This window comes from Rutilus rutilus (genome assembly GCF_951802725.1).
Source record: "Rutilus rutilus genome assembly, chromosome: 19".
NCBI classification, from domain to species: domain Eukaryota; kingdom Metazoa; phylum Chordata; class Actinopteri; order Cypriniformes; family Leuciscidae; genus Rutilus; species Rutilus rutilus.
The window spans coordinates 20,100,360-20,111,753 of NC_140232.1; the positions used below are offsets into that span (position 1 = coordinate 20,100,360).

An 11,394-nucleotide genomic window follows, 5' to 3' on the forward strand; every position below is an offset into this window, starting at 1 on the left:
CCGACAATAGTGAAACGTCTGTCAGTAAACGAATCGTTGCGTCACACTGCCAACCGACCTGCTGATACTAATATGATCCAGCCTACACTGGATTGTCAAGCCTTCATCCCACGCGCTCATGCATCTTACCTAGAAAAAATGAATGTTTTCTCATATAGCCTTAAGCTATTTTGTCTTGATCGTTTTCTACTTCTCAAGAATCTCACTTTGCCTCTGAAATCTTAATCATACCGAAATCAAATGTTTTCAATTAAATCAAACAGATCCAAGCTTCCTCGGCATATTTTTAGCATGCGGTTGTCCTCTCACTTCCCTTAAATGACCTTTTTCCTTGAAAACACATTTTAAATGAAAAGAATTTCTCTCAGCTGGTCCTTACTGCAAAACAAACTTCTCAGGCCTCTTAAAAAGTTATCCACCATCTCGAAAAGGCCAACTGGTATTCTGTCCCAATATAAAGTGTATTGGTTAAATATTAACAACATCATTGTTGCAACAAACAAGGTCAACATATCAAAGGTGAACAATTCCTGGCAGACACATTAAAAGTCAATGAGTTTCTGACACCTTCCCAAGTGGTCAACGTCACTTTTATGGCATGAGTGAAACAAGCAAATGATTAATTTTTGAATGAAAAATGGTCAAAAGACATCAGGTCTACAGGAATATACTCTGGAATATATTAGGTGCACACTGTTGGCAAGAGTTTTTAGTTTATTTTATTAGCTTGTCTTTATTTTCACACTATAGTACAGAAGCAACAGGAAAGTACAGGTAGAGAGTTGAAACAGCACTGAGATGTGGTTTAGGCCCGACTCAAACCTGCATCCAAATAAGGCTTATTAAGAGCCCAATTGACCATCTAAAAAAGGATAAAAAATTGCAAGATGACATTGTGGTCTACTGCTCAGAGTGGAAAAGCAGGTTTAAGGGTGGGGATGAGGTCAGCAGTTTGAGAGTGCTGTGATGTACCAATGGCAAAAGCTTTCATTCATCCACCACTTCCCTGTTTCTCTCAATCTTTCTGTTACCATTCTTCTCTTTCTCCTGGGCTCGAGTGGATGACGCTGGCTGTGAACATCCGGGGGTCCTTGCGGCGCGGCTGCCGGGAACTCAGGCGTCCACAATGGCCGTAAGAGGTGGAGCCATGACCCAGCAGGACACTGGCCCAGATTTCGACACTGTTGCACTTCTGCTATTCTGCCTTGTGACGCTTGCGCAGTGGCTCACGACGACCGCCACGATGTTGGGTCGTACCGCTCGCATCATGCAGGACACAGTTGAGTAATTGACACCCTTCCTGTTGTTGCAAAACAACAGAATAGAACAGAACAGTGATCAGGCCACTGCGGACATCACTAGCCACACATTCAGGTGTCATCATTTCCCACTTGATCCTTTAGCATGCCATAAAACTACTGAACACTAATATCTAAATTGGTCAGACTTGTGGAGTTTGTTAACCTTAATCACCATGCTACCACTACCTGGAGAGCATTTGTTTAAACACTGTAAAAAGTGATCAAACTTCATGCGTAATTGAAACCATTAAGTAATGCGTTCATGAAGTTTATTTACTTCATAGTTTTAAGGCAACGGGTTTCCTCACTTTTTTAAGTTAACTCAACTTATCACTTTTTACAGTGAGGGATAATTCAACCTAAACATTCTGCTCATCCTTATATCGTTCCAAACTTACATAACTTTCTTCTGTAGAACACAAAGCCCCGGTTTCACAGACAAGGCTTAAGCCTAGTCCTAGACAAAATGCATGTTTGAGCTGTTTTAAATTAACGCAACTTGCACTGGCATATCTAAAAATATGTTAATCCCATCGTTATGTTTTTTTCTAAGGCACGTCTATAAAAGATACTTAAATGTCCTAAGGCCCAATCCTGGCTTAATCTAAACCCTGTCTGTGAAAGCAGGCCTATATGTTTTAACTGTTTTTGTCTATGCACTGGAAGTCAATAGGGTCCAGAATCCCATTGGATGAACTTTGGATATCCAATGGATACTTTTTAAGGCTCTGGCCTGTTAAGCAAAAATGTCATGTACATGTTCGTGTTTAGATGTTTGAAGATTATCTCGGAGATGTGCGATTGATAAATATTAATCAATTTACGAACTGGAAAATCATGCCGTTGTCGCATGCAAATGTGTGAGGGTGTGAAATATAAGCTTGGGCACACAAATGACCAGTTCTGTTTTCTTTATTCAAAGATTCACATTGCAGAAATCAACAGAAAATTAAACTAGATTTTCAGTTTTCTGAAGAAAATGTGAGCGGTGCTTACCAGGGCAAAACTTACCGCCAAGATGACAGGGTGCTGTGGGTGGTTGTCAGGGCATTGTATGTGGTGGTTAACATATTGAAAGTGGTTTTAGTTTATGGCATTATGGTTGCTAGGTGTTTTTTTTTTTTATTAGTCAAAAAAACAACCCACCTGTTATCTGCGTGTTGTCATTCTGATTTCTATTTCAAATAAATACTGCACTCTTGAACTTTCTATATTAATCACAGAATCCTGGGGGTGGAAAAATGTATCATGGGTTACACAAAGCAGCACCAACTGTTTTCAACATTTAATAATAAGAAATGTCTCTTGAGCACCAAGGAGAAATTATGCTGAAAATTCAGCTTTGCCATCACAGGAAATTATTACATTTCAAAATATATTAAAACTGAAACCAAATGTAAACTGTAATAATATTTCGCAATATTACTTTTTTACTGTACCTTTGATCAAATAAGCATTGGTGAGTATAAGAGACTTCTTTAAAATAAAATGTATTATCCACCAGGTGAATCTGTACAGGACTCTCGAATTAAATATGAGCAGTAATTATAGAGGTATTTGCCTTAACAAGAAATAGTCCATAGAATAGAACATTATGATTTGAAATAGTTTGACAAGTTTTTGCTTGAGGCCTCAGATTATCTGTTGTCCCAGTAGCCCAAAACTACGCAGTGCTTTTTGAAGCGATCGGTTCCTTGCACTGATGATGTCACTGTATCTTCTTCACAAACACGTATTTCCATCTGCCATCTCACCATATGCGAGGGGCTCCAACGTAAAGGTTGCATCTGCTCTCTTCACCTCTAAACAAGAGATAGACAATCAGTGCAGGCGGCTCAAAATAGGCCACAGTCTCAGAGGGTACTGATATTGGTTGCGTGTGCATGTACGTATGAATAACCTCTCTTAAACTCACGTGATGGAATCTTAACTGTCTCACAAACCGACCGTGGCACTCAACCCACATCACTATATTGGATCTCTTCCTTCCTGCAGAGATAATGTGAACAAGAAAACGCAAAAAACTAGAGTTAGAGTGCAGGAAAAGTGAGAACTTAACTGACGAAAGCTCTTGATAACACGAAGGTTGCTGTGTGCATTTAATGACCAATGCATCTCTTTCAAGTTGTTTTATTAGCAAGTATCACTATTAGTATTGCTCATACTTAGGGATTTTAACAAACCACTAAGTCTAATAAACTGTGACATGTAACTTGTGCTACAGACATAAAACTGCTTTTGAATTGCATTTAAATTCCCATTCATTTGGACTACACAGTTTTAACATCAACTAATAAACTTTATGTATGAATGTCAGTCATACATAAAGAAAACCGGTAAGAAACATGTATGATTTCTGCACTCAAAAAATGATGGCAAACATTTTCATCAGTTTGGGTTTATTTAAATAATCATATTTTCAAAATGCATTTGTTAAAATTGCTTAGAATCAGTTATTCAGTTAAAAAGTATGACCATATGCTATATGGCTAGCTGTGGAAAAAGCGATATTCAGTTGGTTAAAATGTATGAGTTTGAAACAAACTGAATTGATTTATGATAATGATATAAACCTTGTTATTGTGTATTTAAAACAAATTAAAGTACTATTACAGAAATCTTATCTGTTTCATTTATGTATGACTGGCCAATATGCAAATTGTTATTGTGCAATCCAAATGGATGGAAATTTAAATGCCATTCCAATACATAAATCTTAAATTTGAGTGTACATATTTCTATTCACTTAAAAAGATGTTGTTGATATCTTGGTCAGTAATGGGTGACTTCACAAGCACTTGACTGGACTTTGGATAAAGACCACTGTGGTCACAATTGGTGACATATTGGCTTGTTAAGCTCTTAAATAATGAAGATCCCTCCCTCTTTACAATGTATGCATTTGAACTTTAAAAACCCAAAGAATGATTACACACATGGGGTCAGGCCTTGACCTTGGGTTCTCTCTCTCTCTCTGACCCCAGGTAGACTCTACAGCTTCCTGCAGTGCTAAGCAGTATTGTGTATTATGATGCAGAGTGTTATGAGGAACTGTAGCATTTTAAAATTGAGCACAAAACCCCTATGATTACTGTGTTTAATCTTACTTTGTATGAAAGGAGGAAAGATAAATACAACAAAGCCCAGTCTAAGATCCCAGAAACACACTCTGCCCTACTGAACACTCCTGAAACTCCAGACACACCCTTTACAGCCAGACACATGACTCAGAAATTAGTTAGAAGAATATTCTTCAAAGCTGTCAGGGTTGCACATAAACCGCTTCGCTATATTGCATACACAGTAATACTTGATGCTATTATCACGGCATTTTTGTGAGTGTGTGAGTGTAAGTGCGAGTGTGAGGCATATTAGTTGATACCAAAAGATCAAAAATCCAGTAAACACTACCTAAGGAGTCAACTGAACAAAAAAAGTTAATTCAGCTCATTTGCGCTTGAACTCTTAAAGGAGAACTCCGGTCAATTTTAACATTGAGATCATTTTTTTGTACATTTGGAGTGCTGTCAGTACAGAGACTGTACTTTATAATATATATATATATATATATATATATAACAGAGACTTTAATATATAAAAAATGATGTTTATTCAGCCAGCGCACATACCTGTATTTACATCCTGTTTTCGGTCGAAGTCCACAGTAATCGATTGTCGAGTTCACGCGCATAGGTTTAGTACCTATGATCATGCGCGTGAACTCGACAATCGACTACTGTGGACTTCGACCGAAAACAGGATGTAAATACAGGTATGTGCGCTGGCTGAATAAACATCATTTTTTATATATTTCTTTCACATCTACTGCAGTCAGATTCACCCGCGTTCACTCAGAAGGAATCACTCACATGACCTGTGCCACTTGTAATGACACATCAAGGATGTTAAGAGGCTAAAAGCAGGTTTAAAACTTGCCCCATTGAAGTCAACAGGGTGCAAATTTTAAAACGAGGATAACACGGTGTAGGCAACACCGATTTTTGTCGTTGTTCTCTGTACTGACAGCACTCCAAATGTACAAAAAAATGAGCTCAATGTTAAAATTGACCGGAGTTCTCCTTTAATGTGGATCACAGATGCCCCTGATGCAATCTGGGAAAGATCCCTCAATTAATTACAAGGAGGAAACCACAAGATGATTTTGTGTTGGACCTTTGTGGGTTCTCGGTCATGGTCTGTGCTGCACCTGCGTGGATAGCTGCTGAGTCACGTCTTCTCAAAAAAGTTTAGTCATGCTGTCAGTGTTATGCTGAAAAATAGAATGGAAAATGTAACAAACTGAAAACTGACACACATGAGTGGAGTGGCTATAAACAATGATCTCACAAAACATAAGTGACCCAATAACCTTTTATGGGATTTTATGGCCAAAACACTAAAGATCAGGTTGCTGATGTGTAAACCGGGCCTGATCATGGTCCCATGAGGCCCCTAGGGATGTCTTTGTCCCACACTCCACATAAGGTCGTGAGACACTAGTTGAGCCGAAGTTGAGCCATCGTTAAGTGTCTGTCAGCTCAGTTTTTGCAGTGTGTTCCGCACTGTCGGTCCTGTCGATTCAGACCCTGTCTGTGGCTTTTTGGCTGACTGAGCACGTTGAATCGGCATTGGGCAGTCAATGAGAGATCACTCTGATTGGCTGTTCAATTTAGCGAACCAGTGCGAGATAAGAAAAACAAAAGTGAGTTAAACAACAAAGTCAAGAGTAGGGATGGGTATCGAGTTCCAAATGTCCAAGAACAGGCAGGTGATTTGTTAAGAAACGTGCAGTTTGATTTCGCTTATCGGTTCCTGTGTGTGCATTTTAATGTGTTTTTAAACCAGTAAAGCGCAAAAAACTTACATGCTTTTTTTTTCACACATCCAAAGCGACGTGCACACCAAACGGCTTCCCATTCCAATTCTGTAATCGATTCCTTTGTGCATTTTAATATGATTTTTAACCATTCAAGTGCAAGACCTGAGCACTATTTTCTGTGCTACACACATCCAAAGCGTGCTCACAAAAAGAGATTTTAATGTGATTTTAATCCCTTCAAGGCGCAATAAGGCTACGTTTACACGGAAACGATCTGAAGAGAAAACGCAAAAGTGATCACTTTTTATTCTGCGTTTAGACGAGCGTTATGGGGGGGAAATCTGCGTGCATATGGTGACGCAAAAGTGTGTGAAATTTTTGGTTTAGGGGTGGGTTTAGGGATCAGGGGGTGGAGATGGGTAGGTTTAGGGGTGGGTTTAGGGATCAGGGGGTGGAGATGGGTAGGTTTAGGGGTGGGTTTAGGGATCAGGGGGTGGAGATGGGTTGGTTTAGGGGTGGGTTTAGGGATCAGGGGGTGGAGATGGGTTGGTTTAGGGGTGGGTTTAGGGATCAGGGGGTGGAGATGGGTAGGTTTAGGGGTGGGTTTAGGGATCAGGGGGTGGAGATGGGTTGGTTTAGGGGTGGGTTTAGGGATCAGGGGGTGGAGATGGGTTGGTTTAGGGGTGGGTTTAGGGATCAGGGGGTGGAGATGGGTTGGTTTAGGGGTGGGTTTAGGGATCAGGGGGTGGAGATGGGTAGGTTTAGGGGTGGGTTTAGGGATCAGGGGGTGGAGATGGGTAGGTTTAGGGGTGGGTTTAGGGATCAGGGGGTGGAGATGGGTAGGTTTAGGGGTGGGTTTAGGGATCAGGGGGTGGAGATGGGTAGGTTTAGGGGTGGGTTTAGGGATCAGGGGGTGGAGATGGGTTGGTTTAGGGGTGGGTTTAGGGATCAGGGGGTGGAGATGGCTATGTTTAGGTATATGTAAGGTGGGAGGAGTTGGATTTGGATCCAACTCCTCCCCCTGGATTTCATGTTCTGCAGTGAGGACCATCTCAATATTCCTGCCTCCATCTTATAATAACATTAATCAAACAACAAATGCACGCGAGGAACTTACATTCTAGTTGGCCGTTGACTGTAGTCTTTGTGGTGTTTAAGCGTGACTTTTTAAATGCGACAACACATTTGGCTAATTCTTTGATATCAGTTTGGTGTGTCATGGCCTTTATCCTACACTGTCAGAAAATGTGTTTTTTTAACCTTTTGTAACTTTGTACCTTGTCTACCGCTAAAAGGTGCAATTTAGTACCTTAAAGACACCCTTTAAGTACTACTATGGGTAAATAAGATACAAAGTTGTACCTTTAAGGGTACTGCCCCAGTGGCAAGCTGTATTTGCACTTTTTTATCTGACATGGTAGGGTAAATAACATGGACAATTTGGCTCAAAAAACTAGAAACTAGTTTTTGTTAAGCTAACATTTGAAAACTAAAATGTCCCCAGAAGTCAGCTTGTTCTGAATGTGCTGAGGGCCAAGGGCCCTAGTTGTCAGTTTGTACTATTTATCTGTGGCCTTAGGTTTCAGAGGCCCTCACCCTATTTGCCCTGTTCATTATGCACCCGCTAAAACATTAAATTGTGCTTATTTTGAAATGCACTACTGGGTGATAAAACAAAAAAAATCACATAATTCATACTGATGCTGTTTTTCTGCAAGATGTCAGCAGGCCTGCCATTTGAAAATCAGTGGTTATACAGAGTCTGAGAACATGCTGTTTTGCGCTTCATGTCCTGAGTATGAACACATCCCCCTGTCAAACGTACAAAGCGTCAATGTGACGACTGTGATGTAAAGGTGGTGAACGATAGGACACTTGTGGAAGATCTAAAATTTTAAGCAGGTCACAGCACTTTGTGTATGCGTGAGGAAGGAAGCGCAAGTCGCAAAGAAGGGGAAGCACCGAGCTTAGCTGTTTACGTAAAACTCTGCAGTGGAGTGCATGCGCAGTTGCGTACACAGCGTACATAGCAACAGGAAATTACAGTGCACGCGCTTGTTTCCAAGGTAACCGACCTCAAAAAAAACAAGATGCGGTTGAGGGGTGCCCTCAAACAGACCAACAGTGTCCCAAAACACAATGGCCAGCAGCAGGTCTTTTTCCATTTACCTAAGCATAAACAAGTGTAACAATGAAACTCAAGAGATATTTTAGCTGCTTTACTCCAGTCATCATGGCAAAAACTTTCAAGATCATTTTGTATACACTGACCTTACTTTGACATATGAGGGTGATCTGAGGGTTACACAGTTCATGCTTTAGGTCTCAGTGGGTTCCAACTCGAAAACCTAGTGAGCTGGCTTTCTGTCGACTGTCAACATAGACTGCAGCATTATAGGCAGAGTTTAATGCCAGCATGCTGCTAAAATAATGGCAAGATACTTTATTGATCATAAAAATACATAGATACACACATATTGGGTTATTTTTCATCATTTTAAAATGATTATTTGTTCCAAAACAGTACTGTTTTTGAACAAAGTACCATTCTTTTACAGTGCTTTGCACATATGGTGTTCTAAAAAATGTTCAACGTTCAAGTTCAAAGAAGTTTCTTGACATTGCATTTTTGTGTCTCTGCATATCACGTTGTTCATGAACTATAGTTAGACGAACAGATTTGACTGTTGTGTTTGCATCTTTTGCAGCATAAAACACAGCGTTCTAAACGTGGAACTTAAGCTAAAAGTTCACGTTGAGTTTGACATTAACATTTTACTAAGCTAACGGCATAATGCCCTAATAAGCATAAAAATACATGGCACACACATGTAATTTTATAGTAGGCCTATGCTTAAAATAAGCAGCCAATTCAAAGAGCATTATGGGAGATTCATTTTGCCATTGATTTCAATAGAGTTTGATGCTACCATAATGCTAAGCTAAGATTTTCAAGTAGGCCTATATTTATAATCTACATTTCTCACATCGTCCGCCATTTTGGATTTATATAGGCTAATTAAGTTGCCAGCCTTTCAGAACATCCTTTGTGTTTTTAAAATGCTCACTAGGTTTGAGAACAATGCTAGTGCCTGGTAAATGTCATTAAAATTGGGAAGCACAATTAAACAACCAGATTGTCACCTGAAAAGTCTGTTTTGCTTGTTCGTTTTTTATTGTTGCTCCTTTTCAGATTTTTTTACTGTGTTAAACTTGTACCGACTAAAAATGTTTAAACATCTGAGGTTTGACATTGATCAAGATTGAGTAAGAACATGAGTCACTCAAGCACAGTTTTCTTTTTTTTCTTTCTGGAGTTTCCTAAATCTGTTGCTCCCAGGAAATATTCCAAAAGGAACGGAAATGGGAGGAGACAGAACAAAGGGAGGTACGTACAGGAAAGAGAGACCAGGAGAAAACCAATATCATTCCTCATTCATGTTGCAATACACACTATGCGCTTGCCAAACCTCCCCCTATCCAATCCAAATTATTTTACTCTAAATATGCAGACCAAGCAGAGTTTCATAGATCTTGTGTTTGTTGTCAGCACTCTTAAATGCTAGAAATAATAAGCAGCAGCTGTTTGATACCTGAACCTATAACTGACCCCGAGCCCCAGCTGGAGTTTCGAGTTCGCTGTCTTTTTAAGTGTTTCCGGGACCAAGCCCTGCCCACTTCAGTGTGTTTTTCCCAAGTAGTTGGATGATTGGATCAGCCTGTTCTGTCTTGCCTGTTTTACGTCAAAGTACCACGAGCTAGCTAAGGAGTGCCCTGACTCATGCTCACACACACACTCAATTCCTGAATAGTGTGAACCAACATACTTGTGAACCACAAACGCATATTTGAGAACACACTCACTTCTACTGTAAGTTTAACCTACAACAGAATGTGATTACACATATGAACACAGTCAGCCAAGTTTACAAACACTTTACCAACTGGAACAATACCATTCATTTCTATAATGACACTTACATGTTCGAGTCATTAATGCTAAATGTTACAGTTTCCTGTTGGTTTACATCCAAACTCATTTGAATACAGTCCTGAGAATATACTTTATTTGCAGAATTATTTTGATAGGAAACTATGTCAGATGTCAGTGTCAGATGAATCAGTATTATCACAGGATTCATAATGACATTTAATTTCAGCACTTCACGAGTGGGCATGGAAGAATGCTGTTTTTAGCAATATGTGTTGAAATAATCGATTTTTAGGAAAAAAAAACATCTATAGCCTGAAATCTACCGAATCTGAATTTCCTTTCAACAAGGCCAGAAACGGTTAATAAACTGCTCCCCGTAACCCAAAACATGATTCCAAACTTCTGAATCACCCTGAAAGACAGCGATAGAGAAATACAAATCTATACAATACACACAATATAAAAATACTATAATGTCACCTATCGGCTATGTCACAGGAAAAGAGATGAACTACTGGTCAGATGTGGCATAACTGACTATGGACCTTCTCAGACTAGTATAAACCAACACAAACTAGTATATAAATGTAAAAACAAGTTGAGACAACCACAAATCAGTCGCCTCAGACAAGCAGCGTCAGAAGAACGTCATTAGCATCAACTGAAACCTACTCAAAAGCAGCACAGAATGGTTATGAAATGTCCTGTATACTGTATGTACTGTAAGTAGGCCTACATATGAAAGCATGTTTATAAGACTTGTAAAAACATTCTAGAAATCCCTTTTGTTTATCACAGAAACAGGGATAATATCATTATCATCTGGGTTAATAAGACTTTGCAAATGTGCTCAAAATCATTTATTTGAAGCTGTGAGGTATTGTTAGTAGGGCAAGGTAATGTTACAGGAAATGCAGGGTACCAGCTGTACTTTGCTGACACACACTTAAGCACGTACACAAGAGAAACATTACAGCTGAATTCTCCTGTCATAAGTAAAGCCTCTCAACCACAAACGATGTGGTTTAGGAAATCCTATGGATTTATATATGCATTTTTGCACTGGGAACATGCTAACGTGAGGGTGGGTTGTTAGAAAAGAGGTACAAGTATCTGAAAAGTCACAATTTACTGACTCTGAAATACGTGCTATTAGATTTGCAATGACACGAGTTCAGACAAGTTATCAAAAAAAGTTCTAGTTCGCTTATTGTGAAAGACCCAATCGAAGTAAGAGCCAAGAAGTGAGTTACTTATACTGAAGCGCCCTCCACCGGCCACATGGAGTTTTTTTATGTGTGTGTTGACGTCAGGGATGTAATCACCTGACCTAAGATATT

General features: G+C 39.5%; 1 long non-coding RNA gene across 1 annotated transcript; it reads right to left on the reverse strand.

Annotated features, from left to right (window-relative positions):
* Window positions 1-2,197: 2,197 nt before the first annotated feature.
* On the reverse strand, window positions 2,198-3,522 carry LOC311278518. Its single transcript, XR_014625455.1, has 2 exons — window positions 3,217-3,522; window positions 2,198-3,103 (listed from the first exon to the last, which is right to left on the reverse strand). It is a non-coding gene; the product is annotated as an uncharacterized lncRNA (long non-coding RNA).
* Between the last annotated feature and the right edge of the window lie 7,872 nt (window positions 3,523-11,394).